Source organism: Camellia sinensis, chromosome 5 (assembly GCF_055761805.1).
Source record: "Camellia sinensis isolate YWXY chromosome 5, ASM5576180v1, whole genome shotgun sequence".
Lineage (NCBI taxonomy): Eukaryota > Viridiplantae > Streptophyta > Magnoliopsida > Ericales > Theaceae > Camellia > Camellia sinensis.
The window spans coordinates 175,856,797-175,875,464 of record NC_138965.1 but is presented as its reverse complement, the minus strand read 5'-3'; positions in this window follow the sequence as shown (position 1 = coordinate 175,875,464).

Sequence of the window (18,668 nt, the reverse complement as noted above, 5' to 3'; positions counted from 1 at the left end):
CAATGAACCAATTCTAGACTTGAATCACTAGAGGCTCAAGAATCTTACATGAATGAGCTTAAACACAACAAAGAGGGGTTGAATTCCTTACCTAGAGCTTTAGTTACAAAGTGAGGAAGCTAAATTTGCAACCTATGTTCCAATTCCTTCAATTTCCAAGCAATTCACAAGGTAGAACTCAATTCCTCTCCCTTTCCCTCTCTTGGTCGGTTAAGCTCAAGAAATGAGCTGATGAAATGCTCTGATTGAAGTGTATACAAGGCTCAAGTGTGTGTATTTGAGTGGACCACTAAGGGTGGCAATTCGGTAATTAAGTCCAACTCTTTAATTAGCTTATTTAATCTAGTTTAATCATACCTAATCAATTTTCAGATAATTGCACTATAAAATCACATAAATTATGAGGGTCATAGAACACTAATCGGTTTCGGATTCGGCCGCCGATAAGGCCTTCAATTAGCAGTTTAAACATATGAACATGAACAGATAATCATACTGTCAACAGATAAAATGCAATTTAACTAACATATACTCAATCAATTCGGTTTCCAATTTCAGTCAGTCAGTTCAGTACTTTTAATCAGTTCAATTATCAGTCAGTTATCAGTCATTATCCGTTTCGTTTAACAGTAATCGGTGATTATCGGTAATCAAGCAGTCATTAATCAGTAAACAGTATGGGGGTTGTTACAGTTTAGCAAGGGACAAAATAGGTTATTTTAGCCACAACAAACAAAACATCACATCTAACCCATAATCATTGCACTCTTCTCTTAAAAAAAAACCAAAAAACCCTTCCCAAACTAAACTTTTTAGCCCAGACTAAAAAAGTCAAAAAGCCAACTCACTTCCCAAACGGAGGCTAAAACTTGAAACAAGACTAACCTTATCTTATAATATGCTCCCTCCGTCCCAAAATAATAGTCCATTTTTTAGAATTCAACTTTTTTTGATAGTGCAATTATTGTACTTTAAAAATATTAATTTTTTAAAATTACTCTTTAATAGTACATTTTTTTGAGAATATCAATTGTATAATTATACTTTTTGTGTTGTTAATGAATTTAAAAGAAGGGTAAAATAGGAAATTCATTATTTTAGTCCTTGATTTTTAAAGATTGACTAATATTTTGGGACAATGAAAAATAGAACAAGGTACTAATATTTTGAGACGGATGAAGTTTAATTTTCAAACTTACTTTTATGCGAAAAATGTATAATATATATATATATATATATTAATGTTAGAGACCCCAAAAATTCTATCAAAATTTTAGTAAAACTTTTGAAATCTTTAGGGTGTGTTTGGTAACGTTTACATTTTCAGTTTATATTTACAAAATTTTCATAAACTGGTTTTTGTTTATTTTTAGAAAAACATAAACTACAAACGCGTTTGGTATTTGACAAAATATTTAAAAAAAAATTAAAATATAAAAAAGAGTGAGAAATGGCAAGTGGTGGAAAGTGGCGGCGGAAGACGGTGGTAGAAAGTGGTGACGGTGGGTGGTGAGTAGCTGGTGGTGGCGGGTGGGTGGTTGTGGTGGGTGGGTGGGTGGGTGGGTGATGGTGCGCGGGTGGTGGGTGGTAGCGAGTTGGTGGTGGTGGCGGGTGGTAGGTGGTGGCGAGTGGGTGGTGGTGGTGGTGGTGGCGGCAGGGGGTGGCAGATAGCGGGTAGTGGCGGGTAGGAGGTGGGTGGTGGTGGTGGTGGTGGTGGTTGGTGGGTGGGTGACGGCGGCGGGTGACGGGTGGTGGTGGCTGGTGGTAGGTGGTTGTGGCAGGTGGGTGGCGGATGGCAGGTGGTGGCAGGTAGGTAACGAGTGGTGGTGGTGGTGGGTGGGTGGATGACGGTAGCGGGTGGTAGGTGGTAGTGAGTGGGTGGTGGTGGGTGGCCGTGGCAAGTGGGTGGCGGTGGCAAGTGGGTGGCGGGTGATGGTGATGGTGGGTGGTGGGTGATGGTAGCAGGTGGATGGTGGTGGTGGGTGGCAGGTGGTGGTGGCAAGTAGGTGGCGGGTGGTAGTGGCGGGTGGTAGTGGCGGGCGGTGGATGGTAGTTGCGGGTGGTGGGTGGTGGTGGTGGTGGCGAGGGGTAGGTGGTGGTGATGAGTGGGTGACAAGTGGGTGGTGGGTGGTGGTGGCAGGTGGGTGGTGAGTGGTGGTGGCAGGTGGTGATGGGGGGTGGGTGGTGGTGGCGGAAAACGGTGGTGGAAAATGGTGGTGGGTGATGGCTAGTGTTGGGTGGTAAAAAAATAAAAAACTCAAAACTCAAAACGGAAACACATTTTTTGTGTTTTTATTTTTTGGCCAAATTTATAAACTGAAACCACTGATTTATAAATCAAAAATTTTACCAAACAAGTTTTTATTTGAGTTTTTTAAATTTTTATAAATATAAACAGAAAACTGAAAACGTAAGTGTTACCAAACGGCACCTTAACATTTTTGATATATATATATATATATATATATGTTTTTAGCATTTATGTTAGTGATAAAAAAAAAATTAATATTCTAAAAAGTGAATCTTGAAAACTCAAATCAAACCAGCCGAATGTTTTTCTGATGTTATGAACATGTGTCTCCTTAATGCATATGTTAGGATAATTTTGGAAAAATAATTTTTCTTAACGTGGTTGAGTTTTTTTCAATTTAAAATTTGAATTTGATAGTTATATTAAGGTCCGTTCATAGGTCCAATTTTAATAATCTAAAACATAATAAAATAAAAATATTACGATTATCGAATTCATTTAATTTTTTTTATGAATAATATAAACAAAGAGTTTTAAAAAATAAATAATTCAAATTATCAAAACATGATTTATGATGAGTCCCTATGGACCTAGATATCACAATTAAATTTAGACTCCGTTTAGCAAGGGACAAAATAGGTTATTTTAGTCACAACAAACAAAATATCACATCTAACCCATAATCATTGCACTCTTCTCTAAAAAAAAAACCAAAAAACCCTTCTCAAACTAAACTTTTTAGCCCAGACTAAAAAAGTCAAAAAGCCAACTCACTTCCCAAACGGAGGCTAAAACTTGAAACAAGACTAATCTTATCTTATAATATGCTCCCTCCGTCCCAAAATAATAGTCCATTTTTTAGAATTCAACTTTTTTTGATAGTGCAATTATTGTACTTTAAAAATATTAATTTTTTAAAATTACCCTTTAATAGTACATTTTTTTGAGAATATCAATTGTATAATTATACTTTTTGTGTTGTTAATGAATTTAAAAGAAGGGTAAAATAGGAAATTCATTATTTTAGTCCTTGATTTTTAAAGATTGACTAATATTTTGGGACAATGAAAAATAGAACAAGGTACTAATATTTTGAGACGGATGAAGTTTAATTTTCAAACTTACTTTTATGCGAAAAATGTATAATATATATATATATATATTAATGTTAGAGACCCCAAAAATTCTATCAAAATTTTAGTAAAACTTTTGAAATCTTTAGGGTGTGTTTGGTAACGTTTACATTTTCAGTTTATATTTACAAAATTTTCATAAACTGGTTTTTGTTTATTTTTAGAAAAACATAAACTACAAACGCGTTTGGTAATTGACAAAATATTTAAAAAAAATTTAAAATATAAAAAAGAGTGAGAAATGGCAAGTGGTGGAAAGTGGCGGCGGAAGACGGTGGTAGAAAGTGGTGACGGTGGGTGGTGAGTAGCTGGTGGTGGCGGGTGGGTGGTTGTGGTGGGTGGGTGGGTGATGGTGCGCGGGTGGTGGTGGTAGCGAGTTGGTGGTGGTGGCGGGTGGTGGGTGGTGGCGAGTGGGTGTGGTGATGGTGGTGGCGGCATGGGGTGGCAGATAGCGGGTAGTGGTGGGTAGGTGGTGGGTGGTGGGTGGGTGACGGCGGCGGGTGACAGGTGGTGGTGGCTGGTGGTAGGTGGTTGTGGCAGGTGGGTGGCGGATAGCGGGTGGTGGCAGGTAGGTAACGGGTGGTGGTTGTGGTGGGTGGGTGGATGACGGTAGCGGGTGATAGGTGGTAGTGAGTGGGTGGTGGTGGGTGGCGGTGGCAAGTGGGTGGCGGGTGATGGTAATGGTGGGTGATGGTAGCAGGTGGATGGTGGTGGTGGGTGGCAGGTGGTGGTGGCAAGTAGGTGGCGGGTGGTAGTGGTGGGTGGTGGATGGTAGTTGCGGGTGGTGGGTGGTGGGTGGTGGTGGTGGTGGCGAGGGGTGGGTGGTGGTGATGAGTGGGTGACAAGTGGGTGGTGGGTGGTGGGTGGTGGTGGCAGGTGGGTGGTGAGTGGTGGTGGCAGGTGGTGATGGGGGGTGGGTGGTGGTGGCGGAAGACGGTGGTGGAAAATGGTGGTGGGTGATGGCTAGTGTTGGGTGGTAAAAAAATAAAAAACTCAAAACTCAAAACGGAAACACATTTTTTGTGTTTTCATTTTTTGGCCAAATTTATAAACTGAAACCACTGATTTATAAATCAAAAATTTTACCAAACAAGTTTTTATTTGAGTTTTTTAAATTTTTATAAATATAAATAGAAAACTGAAAACGTAAGTGTTATCAAACGGCACCTTAACATTTTTGATATATATATATATATATATATATATATGTTTTTAGCATTTATGTTAGTGATACATTAACAAAGTTTTGTTTAATTAGTTTGGTAGCAACTAGCTTGCAGTTTGCAAAAACCAAGGCTTTGTTTGGCAGTCATAGTTGGGACTAAAAAAGTATAAAAAATAAAATAAGTTAAATAAGATAATAAGATAAAATATCTCATAACAATCATAAATATTTTACCCTTTTTCTATCAAAAAAAAAAATGAAAAAAATTAACCCAAATGAACTTTTAGTCCCAAGTTAAAAAAGTGTCCATCAAAAAAATCCAACTAAAAAAGTCTTGTTCAAACAACAACTAAGTAGCTTGCCAAAGTAAAGTTTATTTTGAAAAATAAGTTTAAAGTTGACTTTTTTATTTTTTTTAAAAAAATCATATAAAAAATAGAAAAATAATTTGGCCTAAAAAAATCAAAAAATTAAAGAACTGACTTTTAATCAAATTGGTTCATTTGGTGCAACACTTTCAGCCTTGTTGCCTTGGAATTTTGGTATCATTTCAGATCATGCATATTCATTCGGGAGGTTCATTTAATTGGATTTTGATGTTGGACTTATTCTTTTTGTTGAAGTGATCTGTTTAGTGACTTTTTAGTACTCCATTCGAAGCAAATTAAAATGCTTCCAAGGACTTTTTGTTCCATTGTTAGTAGTTTGGAAGGTCTGTCTCTCAGCATCACTGACTTTGTTAACTTTGATCTCTTCTTCTCCTACTTCCCTCGATTTGTCTTCTAATTTTGATTAGTTTCGGATCATTTCAAGGATATTTGGAAGACTTTCATGTCTCTTCATAATTTATTTATAAATTCATTAGTTAGTGATGTGGAATTAGACTTTGGTTTTGTAACCATAGTTAATTTGAAAGAATCTCGTGAATATTATTATGCCTTTATTTTTTTGCATATTTTTATTCTCAACCAAATCATCTATTTTTTTTCAACAAATATAATTATTAGAAATTTTGTGAAAATTTTCGATCATCCTTAATTTTGTGAAAAAAATTCCTATCCCTTGATTATTGGAAATAAGTTGTTTTATTTTTTGAGACATGCATAATAATAAAATTATGTCTACATCTTTTTTTAGTGAAAACAAAGAGTTATCATCATTATATATCTCTGAGTCAAAAATAAAAGCCCACATCAATAATCAAAATAGGCTATAGAAATGTTAAAAGCTAATCACAGAACCAATTACAAAAAAAAATTGTACCACGAAAAATTGTTTCTCCACATGAATGACATGTTAGAAAAACATCAATCTTAAAATGTAATTAGTAAGTGTTTTTTTTTTTTTTTTTTTTGTTGTTGTTGTTGGTAAAAGATAAGTAAGCACTTCATTCATAAATAAAAGAAAATTAACAGAGAGTTTCAGAATACATAAGATGCTAAACAAAGAAAAAATTGCCAACTAAAAAGACAAATAAGAACTTTGCAAAGAACATAAAAGATAATCAGATCCACCAATAATAACAACCACAAACAGGGTGGAGCTATGCTTTGAACAATGGTGTCATGCTTTGACAATGGTGTCAATTGACACCATGAACTTCAAATTTTTGATAGACTATATGTAAATTATGTATAACGCAGCGGGTAAAAAGATTCAAGTCATACTTTAGGTGATGGAATCCGAAACGATGAACATTGTGGGTAAATCACGTGCTTCGCAAACCACAAACTATGAACACCCAGCAATGGAGTGATACCATAGTATGAGTATCACCCACACTAGTCACATGCAAATATTTGATTGTTTTACAAATGGCTTGATTGTTTTACAAATGGAAGAAAGTTAGAGAAAGAGTATGGGAAAAATATCAATCGTCATTCTAATCATCCCACATTTCATATCTCATATATAACGTATCTGATATAAAGGTTATCTAACCATCTATCTATATCTTTTGATAAGATATGATAGATATAGATATAAGATAGTGGGTTATCCAAAACTAAGGATAAATAATAATTTAAATTCAAAAATCAAATTATTTGGATGATCTGATATTGGTCATGGGTCATGCCACATAGGCGCCCAAATCCGGGTCAATACCCGGCCCAATTTTCAAAATCTCCCACTTGCACATGAGTTTGCATGACATTGCCACATCTCTATCTCTAGGGGTGTACACGGTCTAGATTGGTTTGGTTTTGAGAAAACCCAAGAACCAAACCGATCCTAACGATTCTGTGATTTTGAGAACCAGACCAGATCGTTACACTTGTAAAACCGGACCAGAACCAAACCGAAATAACGATTCGGTTTTGGTTTGGTTCATGGTTCCAAAAATTTCTATTTACAAGGGTAAATTGTTAATATTAACAAAATAATTACTCAAACTAATTACACTTAACTCATAATAAAAACTAATAATATTAAAGCATTACTCAACATTACATATCTATATCATCCTAATATCATTAAAATTACAAAAAATCAATTAATAAAAATAAAACTTGATATTATATCTATATATATCTTTTAAAATTCGGTTCAGTTCGGTTCGAACAGTGATTTTTTCATAAAATCTATTAATTGAACCGCTTTTATGATTCTCATATTTCTTAAACCAAAACCGAACTGGTTCTTAATAGAATCGAACCAAATCGTACGATTCAGTCTAGTTCGGTCCAGATTACCGGTTTGCACGGATTTTTGAACAGCCCTATCTATCTCAATCTCCCCAAATATTGAACAGTCTCATACTAGCCAGTGAACCGTGCGACCGCTAAGAACACCTGCATGTAGAAGCTCTATACTAGAAACTCAATATGAGCCAGCATAGAGACATTAACCCAAGAAGAATAAAAATAGTGTCTCATGTACCCAGACCCATCTAGCTACATCGGTCCAAAACATCTCTAATTTCTCAAAGAGCATGTTTGACCCTCCTAAGTCTCGCATTATATTCACACCCAATCAGCATCTCATACAGAGCGATGTGAGTTGTTGATAGTAAATATAGAGCAGAGATGTAGAACTAGATGATCTTCCCTTCACCCTCATATCATTTAATTCAAAATTGACCGCTTTCCCAATAATGTCCCTTAAAGCCGAATCAAACATGACCGCAGGAAACATACTAAAATAGCTGAACATCAACTCCTCATCTTATGACATAGTCAAAGGTCACAAAAAGGCACAAAGTGAAGTCATTGGAAAAATAACTTTTAGGACTCACACGGTGAGAAAACATGGATCCATTCTCTCACCTCGCTAATGGGCCGATAAGTACATGCAGTACGAATGCATGTTATAGTGGAGTAACTCTTCCAAAGAGTGATGTTAAACTCACACACGATACAGATCTTAGTCTAGTCGCTCTTAAGCGCATAAGTCGTTCTTAAGCGCATAAGTCGCTTTCTAGCGTCTCACTCGAATTCTCTATTTGCTCACCTTTCAGGCATCAAATGAGATCTCGTATCTGGCTATCCATAACAGGCACATCATGGAAAAGTGGGTACTCTTATATCCATGGTCGGTCTCTAACAAGACCTCATCTTGGCTCCAATCAAGGCGACATAGCTAGTGGATATTTTTAGCCTCTCTCTTGGCTCCAGATATAATAAACCACTAGTCTCATCCTTGCTCGCTATCTAGCGCTAAGGGTGATTGCTTGTGTGAGTGAGCCAATCTTATCTGCTAACATCAATTTATTTATTCTGTGTATGCTAATTCACAAATCATTGCAAAAAGTAGTAAACATAAATGTGTAATAGAAACAAATATGAATACTAATGGCATAAATATCCCCCAAAAAAATAAGAGTTCAACTGAATACATATATATATCACCACCTACGTAGTCTTAAAGCCCTAACATGAATAAGATAAACATCTCTAGCAATGGGCTTAGCCAAAGGGTCCGCAACCATATGACTCGTAGAGATGTGCTCCAAGATCACTTCTTTCTGCGGTACAATGTCTCTAATAAAGTTGAACCTCACATCAATATGTTTGGTTCTCCTGTGGTACTTAGGATCCTTAACGTAAGCGAGTGCAGCCATGCTGTCACAATGGATAGTCACAGGGTCTGAAGTGTGTGTGGCAATATCCAAATGCTGAAGGAATCTCCTTAACCAAAAGGCTTCCTGAACGGCAGATGAACAAGCCACAAACTCAGCCTCCATAGTTAATAAGGCGATACAAGATTGTTTCTTACTACTCTAAGAAATAGCACCATCGCTAAGCATGAAAGCATATCCTGAAGGGGACTTATGCTTATCTAGTCTCCTCCCCAATCAGCATTACAATAGCCAACTAGACGTAGATCTGAACTTTGGTAGCAAAATGTGTAATCTGCAGTCCCTCTAAGATATCGTAATATCCTCTTAACTGTTTTCCAATGAGATGGCCTTGGGTTGGATTGGTAATGATTCACCAATCCGACTGCATAACAAATGTTAGGGCGTGTACACATCATAGCATACATCAAGCTTCCAACAGCATTTGTGTAGGGAACACGGGCCATCTTTTCATTCTCTTCTGGAGTCTTAGGACCCATATCAAGGCTTAGGCTCTTGCCTCTCGTAACAGGGGTGTCAATGGGTTTGCAACTCTACATTTGGAATCGCTCTAGGATAGTCTTAATGTAAGTCTCTTGAGACAAACCGAGAAGTCTCCTAGAGCGATCCCTAAGGATCTTAACACCGAGCACGTAGCTCACTTCACCCATGTCTTTCATCTCAAATGTAGAGAACAACCACCTTTTAGTAGCGAAAATCATCTCCTTGTCATTTCTAGCCAATAATATGTCATCCACATATAATGACAATATCAGAAAAAATGTCCTTGGACCGCTTAACATACACACAGTGATCTTCATCGATCAACATAACCCATTAGAAACAATGGCTCGATGAAATCTCAGATTCCACTGTCTAGATGATTGCTTTAAGCCATAAATAGATCGTCGAAGCTTGCAAACTTTGCGCTCATGACCTACTACCATAAAGCCTTCTGGTTGGTCCATATAGATCTCTTTATCCAATTCTCCATTGAGAAAAGCAGTCTTAACGTCTATTTGATATAGCTCTAAGTCCAACTGAGCTACTATGGCTAGAATTAGGCGAATAGAGGCAAACCTCACAACTGATGAAAAAGTTTCCTCATAGTCTACACCATCTCGTTGGGTGTAATCTTTCACCACTAGGTGAGCCTTATACCTTTCTATGGAACCATCCGCCTTGCGCTTCATTTTGAGAACCCATTTGTTCCCAATAGTCTTGCGCCCTGGCGGTAAATCAACTAAATCCCAGACATGATTTTTCTTTATAGACTTTATTTCTTCATCCATTGCAGCACTTCATTCTTTACTAGCAGGGAATGAAAGAGCCTCTTTGAGATTCTTAGGCTCTATCTCATCACTCGGAGCAATCATGAATACTTCCCCTTCAATCTCAAACGACGACAGAGTATAGCTCCACATTTACTTCTACGCCGTTGAGAATCCTGAGAATCCTCATCCATTGGATCTAATCCATGGGCAGGTAAATCGCTCCCACTGTCCCTAGGAGCTTGAGGGATTATTTCCTCATTCTCTACTAGGCTACTAGGTGTGCCTTCAGGTAGATCCTCCATCTCATAGAGCTCTACATCTCTAGTTACCTCACCTCTGCTAGAGAAATCCTCCTCTAGGAAATCCACATCTCGTGACTCAATTTCAGTCACACTTCTATCCGGATGCTCCCCAATAAACACATAGCCCTTAGAATGTTCACTATAGCGAATCAAGATACATTTTTTTCCTCTAGGGCCCAACTTCCCAAACTTATGAGAAGCGTTGTGTATGTAAGCTGCCGAACCCCAAGGCTGCAAATTGCTCATATCAAGCTATTTGCCAGTCCACATCTTATATGGGGTGGAAAAAATTGATTTGGAGGGCACACGGTTAAGGATGTAAGCAGCAGTCAACAAAACATCTCCCCAATAAGAAATAGGAAGATTAGCTTGCGCCATCATATATCTAACCATGTCAAGCAATATTCGATTCCTTCTCTCCGTTACACCATTTTGTTGCGGAGTCCTAGGAATTGTCAATTGCCTAATAACTCTTTTTTTCTCACAGAGCACTTTAAATTGCTCAGATAGATACTCGTGTCCCCAGTCAATCCTTAGAGCCTTAATGCTCTTGTCAAATTGATTCTCAGCCTCATTAACATACTGTCTAAAGTACTCCAATGCTTCTGACTTGTGAGAAATCAAATAGACATGGCCAAAACGCGTGCAACCATCTATAAATGTGACGAAATAAGGGGCTTCATGCCTTGCCCTCACAGTCATTGGTCCACATATATTAAAATGAATAAGTTGTAATGGGATAGATGCCCTTTTGGCTTTCCCAAATAGTTTCCTTGTTGCCTTTCTAGCAAGATAGTGCTCACAAGTAGGCAAAGTGACTCTAGCGAGTGGGCCTAAAAGGCCTTCTCTAGCCAATCTAGTCATCATGTATTGCCCTATGTGGCCTAATCTAGCATGCCATCTTATAGAATCATTATCACAAATAGATGCAATATAAGAAACAAAGCTATTGACATTTTTATTAAAACTAGAATCATCCACATCCAAAACTAAGAAACCATCTAAAAGATAACCAAAACCATAAAAAATTGTTCCCAAATAAATGCTAACACCATTATTCTCAAAACAAAAGCTAAAACCAAGGCTCATCATGCTAATGATTGAAACTAAGTTTCGCCGAATATCCGGAGCATAAAGAACATCATTAAGATACAAGGTGTGCCCTCGTCGCATTTCTAGCTTGTATGTGCCAATGCCAAGCACCTCCACACTGGACTCATTTCCCATATAAATTTTTCTGCTCCCATCAAGTACTCGACGATACTCAACGAACCCTACTCTGTTCCTCGCGATGTGGTCTGTTCTAAAAAATGACGAGAATAAACAATTAATGCTTGACTAGAAACAAAGCATTGAATGCGAGAAATTAAGTAAGGGAGTACCTTCTTCTGCTCAGGGCAATCCCAAGTGAAGTGTCATTCTTTGTTATAGTTAAAGCATGTCAATTTAGCCTTTACCTTCTTGCCACCTCTCTTGCCCTACACTTGAAATTTCTAGCGCCATTGGGCTTTAGCGCAACTGCTACTTGCTTCTTAGGAGCACATTTTGCTTTTCCACGCTTGAACTAAGAAGTCCTACGTGAGTTTGACTCAACCACCATAGCAGAACCATCAGACTTAGCCGCATCTAGGCACTCAACCTCTAGCTCTAAATGATGTGATATGTCTTCGAATGTTTTCACATTCTCATTATGCATCATGTAATGCTTCATCTGCTCCCAAGAATTTGGCAGAGAGCGAATCATAGCTTGTACTTGTTGCTCTTGAGTCAAATTGTGCCCAACAACCATAAGCTCACGTATCATGTGACCCTCAAATGCTGCTTCATCAAGTGATGCGCCTTTTTCTGATAGGAGTCAAACTTCATAGTCAACCCACGTAGCTTTGCCAAAGAGGTGATACCAAACTTTTGCTTGATAGCTTTCCACATCTTAAATGCAGTCGGTCAATGCTCAAACTCACTGATCAAGTCGTTGTGCATGCTGCTCAACATGGTAAAGCGCGCACACCGATCTTTGTTACGCCAAGTTTGAAAGACTTCAAGATCACGACGATGTTGAGCTGTATTACCTTACTCAAGCTCAACCACCACTTGTTCAAGTGTGGTCAACACTTCTTGCTCATTGAGGAGGTATTGGATCTTACGGCGCCATTTGTCATAGTTATCGCCATCCATTTAATTTTCCTTAGTTAAGTTTGCCACCACTGTCTTAGCTGCCATTTCTACATACAAAGTAAAGGAAGAACAAATGCGCAAGGGATATTAATGTTAGCAACACAAAATTATTTTGCAGCAAAAGAATCTAAATTAAATAATGATAATATTACACGTGTCAAGATTGAAAATTTCTATGCTGGTAATCATCTCTTGCGCCTCTAGTGACAATTATCAAAATTTTAATTTAATTCCATGAACAACAACAACAACAACAACAACAACAACAACAACAAACAAACAAACAAACAAACAAAAAACCTCCCACTACTTATAGTATGTACAAAGCATGATAAATTCCATACAACAGCATCTTAATGTAAATTTACAATTAACTCATGCTATATTCATTTAATAATGGAATTGAAATAAGTAAAAAAAACTAATCATGCTTCTTTAATCACAACATACTACAAACTCTAAGGAAAAAAAATAATATGTTGTGTTTAATATTCAGATTATGCCATTACAAAAAGTACATCATTCTGAAATTTTATAGAATTTTAAATAATTAATAAACACACATAAAATCAGAAATAAATATTTCAGAATCTAGTAAGCTGCAACAATCATATCAGTAAATAGTAAAGTAAAAACTTGTCATGCAATAAAAATTTCATGCAACAATTGTACCAGTAAACAGTAGTCTACAATAAAAATTTCAGCCCAAAAACTTGTCATGCAACACCAGAAGCATTTTAAAACAGAAATAATGAATTATTATCTTAGGAAAAATATTTTTATTTTCATAAAATTTTGAAAATTTTACAGTAGATAAAAAATTTAATTCTAAGTCCAACAGTACCAACCACGCTCAAAACAAAGCTATAACGAATTATTTATAGCCATTTAACGAGATTCAAGATTTAAGGGAAAAACAAACAGTGCTTTAACATCTAGCAGCCAAGCCAACCAAGCCGGCGCAGAAAACGGCGCGGCTCGGCTCGGCGTGTAGCGCAATATACGGCGCGCACGTGACTGCGCGGACGGCTCACACATGCGAAGCGCGCCTAGCGTGTGCGGGTTGTGGCGGACGCGTGGCGGCGATGACGTCGTCAGATGGCGCGTGCAGCTCACCCGTCGTCTTCCAGGGTGTTTTATGATCCAATTTTGGTACTGTCAGACTCCATTTTCCAAAATAATAACATTTGTGGTCTCAAAAATGACATTTAATGAATATAAATGATGAGGTGTATTACACTCTCTCTCTAATGATAGTGGAAGTGCAAAAACTCTGCACTTCATCTTCTTCCTTAAGGTATCAAAAATTCAAAAACGAACCCAAATTAGGGTTTGATGTATCTCATCAACCATAAGTCCAAATCTAACAAATAATATATGGTTTCGAAGGTCTCGAAACAAGGATTCTAAATATATAAGATTTGTAGACTGAAATTAAAGCATGTAAAACCATCATGCATGTAAAGTTTCGGGAATATAAAATGGGTCTCCATTTTTCTTGAAATCTAATCGTTGGATTTTCATAAAACTTTGCAGATATGTTCTACATGAAATATACTACAACGTATATAAATTTCAGGTTGATCAGAGATAGTTCGAAAAATTATTAATTTTCATGCATATATCATGTATATATATATATAATTATACACATATTTTAATGCATAAAAATAAGCACGAAAATACCGATTAATGCTCTGATACCATAACGCAACGGGTAAAAAGATTCAAGTCATACCTTAAGTGTTGGAATCCGAAATGATGAACCTTGTGGGTAAATCACGTGCTTCATAAACCACAAATACGAACACCCAGCAATGGAGTAATACTATAGTATGAGTATCACTCACACCAATCACAGTGTAAAGGCTTGATTGTTTTACAAATGGGAGAGAGTTAGAGAAAGGGTATGGGAAAAATATCAATCATTATTCTAATCATCACATATCCCATATATAACGTATCTGATATAAAGGCTATCTAACCATCTATCCATATCTGTTGATAAGATATGATAGATATAGATATAAGATAGTGGGTTATCCAAAACTAAGGATAGATAATAATTTAAATTCAAAAGTCAAATTATTTGGATGATCTGATATTGGTCATGGGTCACTATAGTTGGATGAATGATTGTTTGGTTACATATATTGAAAAAGATCTGTTTGATAGCATAACTAATGAGGCCATTTTGCAGGGATTTCAGAAAATGAAAAGTCGTTGCGGACAATTGTAGTAGTATAGATATTTACTTATTTTTGTTAAAGTAATGGCGTTAATATCCCAATATTTTGTTTTTACTTCTAATTTCACTAGTTTGGATTACTTTTATCAATGTGATTTGGGAATATATGAAATTTACAGAATATTATGTGAATGTTAATGTTGACAGATTGTGTAGAACTAAAAATATGATATATGATATTGATGATACTTTGTTAAATGACCCCGTTAAAAGAAATTCCTGACTACGCCACTGACCACAAAAATCACAAAATGAAGAGGACACAAAACACCAAGGAGCAATCATCACAAAAGAAGCCAATGAGAGAAAACATATTAGATAAGAATCTTCAATGAGTGACATTTGTGAGTTCAAAAGAACCAAAACTAACATTGCAAATTCAAAATCAGAGAATACACAACCATAACATATATATATATATATATATATGGGCTGCAAAATGTTAGGAAAAAATAGATGATTTATCACAAGTAAATCAATCAATGGAAATATAAATTAATGCAAAAAATTAAATCAATAACGACACAAGAATTTTTACGTAGTTCCCTCAATGTGAGGTACGTCCACAGGATCGAAATCTGATTTCATTATCAACCAAAAGATTTCAAATAATTACAAACGAGGCACGAATGATCTCACAAAATAACCCTTAGGTGAATTCCAAATAATCACAAATAATCAAAAGAAAAGACCTCACCAAATAGATAAATAAAAGTTTTCGAAACAAAGTTGAAGAATGCCACAAATCTGAATCAAAATAGCTTCCACTAACACTGCTACGTACAGCCAAAAAAAAAAACCTTTCGAATTTAAACTCTACCGAATTGACTTTTAATCCAAAAGTACTCACACAGCAAGTTTATGTTCCAAGAACAAAACCCACCGAAAATTGAATCAATTTTTGTAGCAACCGCTTGCACTTCGAGAGAACAAAACAATATATATAAAAATATTGTTAGTTTTTTGGCTTTTTATCAAAACCCTAACTGCCACCAAATAACTTATTAAATATCCATTGGGCCTCCAAAAGTCATATATAATATATTAAAAATATATTATAACCAACACCAAACCAAACCAAATTAAATATTTTAATAAACCAATTGAGCCCTATACTCCAATAAGAAAGTATACCCAACAAGTTTCCCCCTACCGACTTAGGTAGAGACATCAACCATACCCGTCAAAGTTTGACACTTTAAATGTTTGTCCCTCGACAAAGTCTTAGTCAACATATCCGAAATATTATCATCCGTGTGAACCTTTTCGAGTTGTAACAATTTCGAATCTAACCCATCATGAATCTAATAGTATCTAACATCAATGTGTTTTGATCTCGAATGAAAAGTGAAATTTTTACTCAAATAAATAGCACTTTGACTATCACAATAAAGCACATACCCTTCTTGTTTCAAATCCAACTCTTGCAAAAATTTCTTCAACCATAACTCTTTTTTGCAAGTTTCTGTAATGGCAATAAATTTAGCTTCGGTAGTTAAGAGAGCAACAAATTTTTGTTATTTAGATTGCCATGCCACAACTCTCCTTGCAAATGTTATTAAATACCCCGAAGTAGGTTTCTTAGAATCAACATCACCGGTCATATCAGAATTCGTGAACCCATTATGTATCAGCTTACCATCCCCAAAACACAAACACAACTTCGAAGTCCCTCGAAGATACCTTAGAATCCATTTCATCACTACCCAATGTTTTTTACTTGGATTAGAGAAAAACTGACTCATCACACCAACGGCGTGAGCATATTTGACCTTGTACAAACCATGGCGAACATCAAAGAACCAACCGCTGAAACATAAGGAATTTTCAGCATCTCTTTCTTGTCTTTCTCACTTGTAGGACATTGATTTGAACTAAGCTTGAAGTGACCCGCAAGTGGACAATCAACCGGTTTTGCTTTATCCAAGTTGAACCACTCAAGAACTTTCTCAATGTAACTTTCTTGAGACAACCAAATCAATCCCTTTTTGCAATCACGAACAATTTTCATACCGAGTATTTGTTTTGCCGGTCCCAAATCTTTCATAACAAAAGACTTGCTCAACTCTAACTTCAACTTGTTAACCATGGTAGAATCTTGATCCACAATTACCATGTGATCAACATAAAGCAAAAGAATAATAAATTTGTCATCTGAAATTTTTTTCACAAACACACAATGGTTCAAAGTGATTTTAGAAAAACCATTATTCATCATAAAAAAGTCAAATTTTTTATACCATTGTCGCAGCGCTTACTTGGGACTATACAAGCTTTTCTTTAATTTGCAAACAAATTTTTCTTTCCCTTTTTCCACAAAACCCTCCGGTTGCTCCATGTAAATTTCTTCTTCAAGATCACTATGAAGAAATGCGGTCTTCACATCAAGTTGCTCAACTTCAAGGTTCATACTTGCAGCCATGCCAAGTACAACCCGAATAGCAAAACATCCTCACAACTGGTGAATTTTTTTTTATCAAAGTCAACACCTTTCTTTTGCCTAAAATCTTTCACAACAAGGCATGTCTTGTACCTTAGATTATTGCCATCATTTTTCAATTTAAAGACCGACTTATTTTTTAGAATTTTCCTCTCCTTAGGCTATTTCACTAAATCGTAAGTGTGATTTTCAAACAAGGAATTCTTTACATGCCCAATTGCTTCTTGGCAACTCTCGAGCTCCCCTTGATCGGATATCAACACAAACTCATTAGGAGGATACTTTTTCGAAAGTTGCCGGTCTCTTGTAGATTTCCTCAACTCAAGTTGTGGTGGCGGTTCTTGAATTGGATGCTCTTCCTCAATTTCTGGCTCAACTTCATTAGGATTATCATCATTCTCCATATTTTCAATAGGTGGCTGCACATCTCCCCCATTTTCATTATCAGCTGAAGATGAAGGAGATGGTTCCATGTCACTGAGATCACTAGTTTTTGGCTCCGATTGATCACCTTTGCCAATGTCTTCAATTGTTTTGGGCTTCAAGAAACACAACATCATGGCTTTAAATAATTTTCTTGTCTGCCGGATCCCACAATCTATAACCAAAGTCATCACGCCCACAGCCAAGAAAAATGCATTGTCTTGACTTGTCAAGATTAGACCTTTCATCATTTGGAATGTGAACAAAAGTTCGGTAACCAAACACTCTAAAGTGCTCATAAGACACATCTTTTCCAGTCCAAACTCTTTCGGAAACATCACAATTCAAAGGATAAGAAGGAGATAAAATTGATCACGTCAACCACTGTCCTCATTGCTTTACTCCAAAAAGATCTTGACAATTTAGTATGTGAAAGCAGACACCTTGTTCTTTCCACAATGGTGCGGTTCATTCTTTCGGCAATACCATTTTGTTGAGGAGTCTTCTTAACTATCTTTGCTGAATACCTTGGCTGCAACAATACTAATCAAATGGCCCAATGTATTCACCGCCATTGTCTGTTCGGATGCACTTCAATTTATATCTTGTTTCTCTTTCAACCATAGTCTAAAAATGCTTAAACATATCTAGAACTTGATCTTTAGTTTTTAGTGCAAAAGCCCAAACTTTCCTTGAATAATCATCAATGAAAGTAACAAAATAAAGTGCACCACTATGTGTTCTAACTTTCAAAGGACCACAAATATCCGAATGAATCAACTCCAAAATATTTTCTTTTCTAAAAGCAACATTTTTATAAAAAGAAACTCTGTGTTGTTTTCCCGCCAAGCAATGAACACAAGTTTTAAGATGTATACCTTTCAAACCGGGTAGAAGCTCTTTCTTGAAAAAAACTTGCAGCCCTTTTTCACTCATGTGCCCAAGCTGCTTGTGCCATAATTTGGTAGAAGTATCATCCTCAAGTGCATTGATAACATTTTTACAAATTTTTCCTTGCATTGAATAAAGTGTGTGAGTCTTTTTGTACTTAGCCACAACCAAGAACCCTTTGTGAGCTTCCATTTTTCATCACCAAATTTGTTGTTGTAGCCTTCATCATGTAGCTTCCCAATAGAGATCAAATTGAGGCGAATGTCTGTAGTATGCCTCACATTTTTAAGCAACAACTTATAGCCCAAA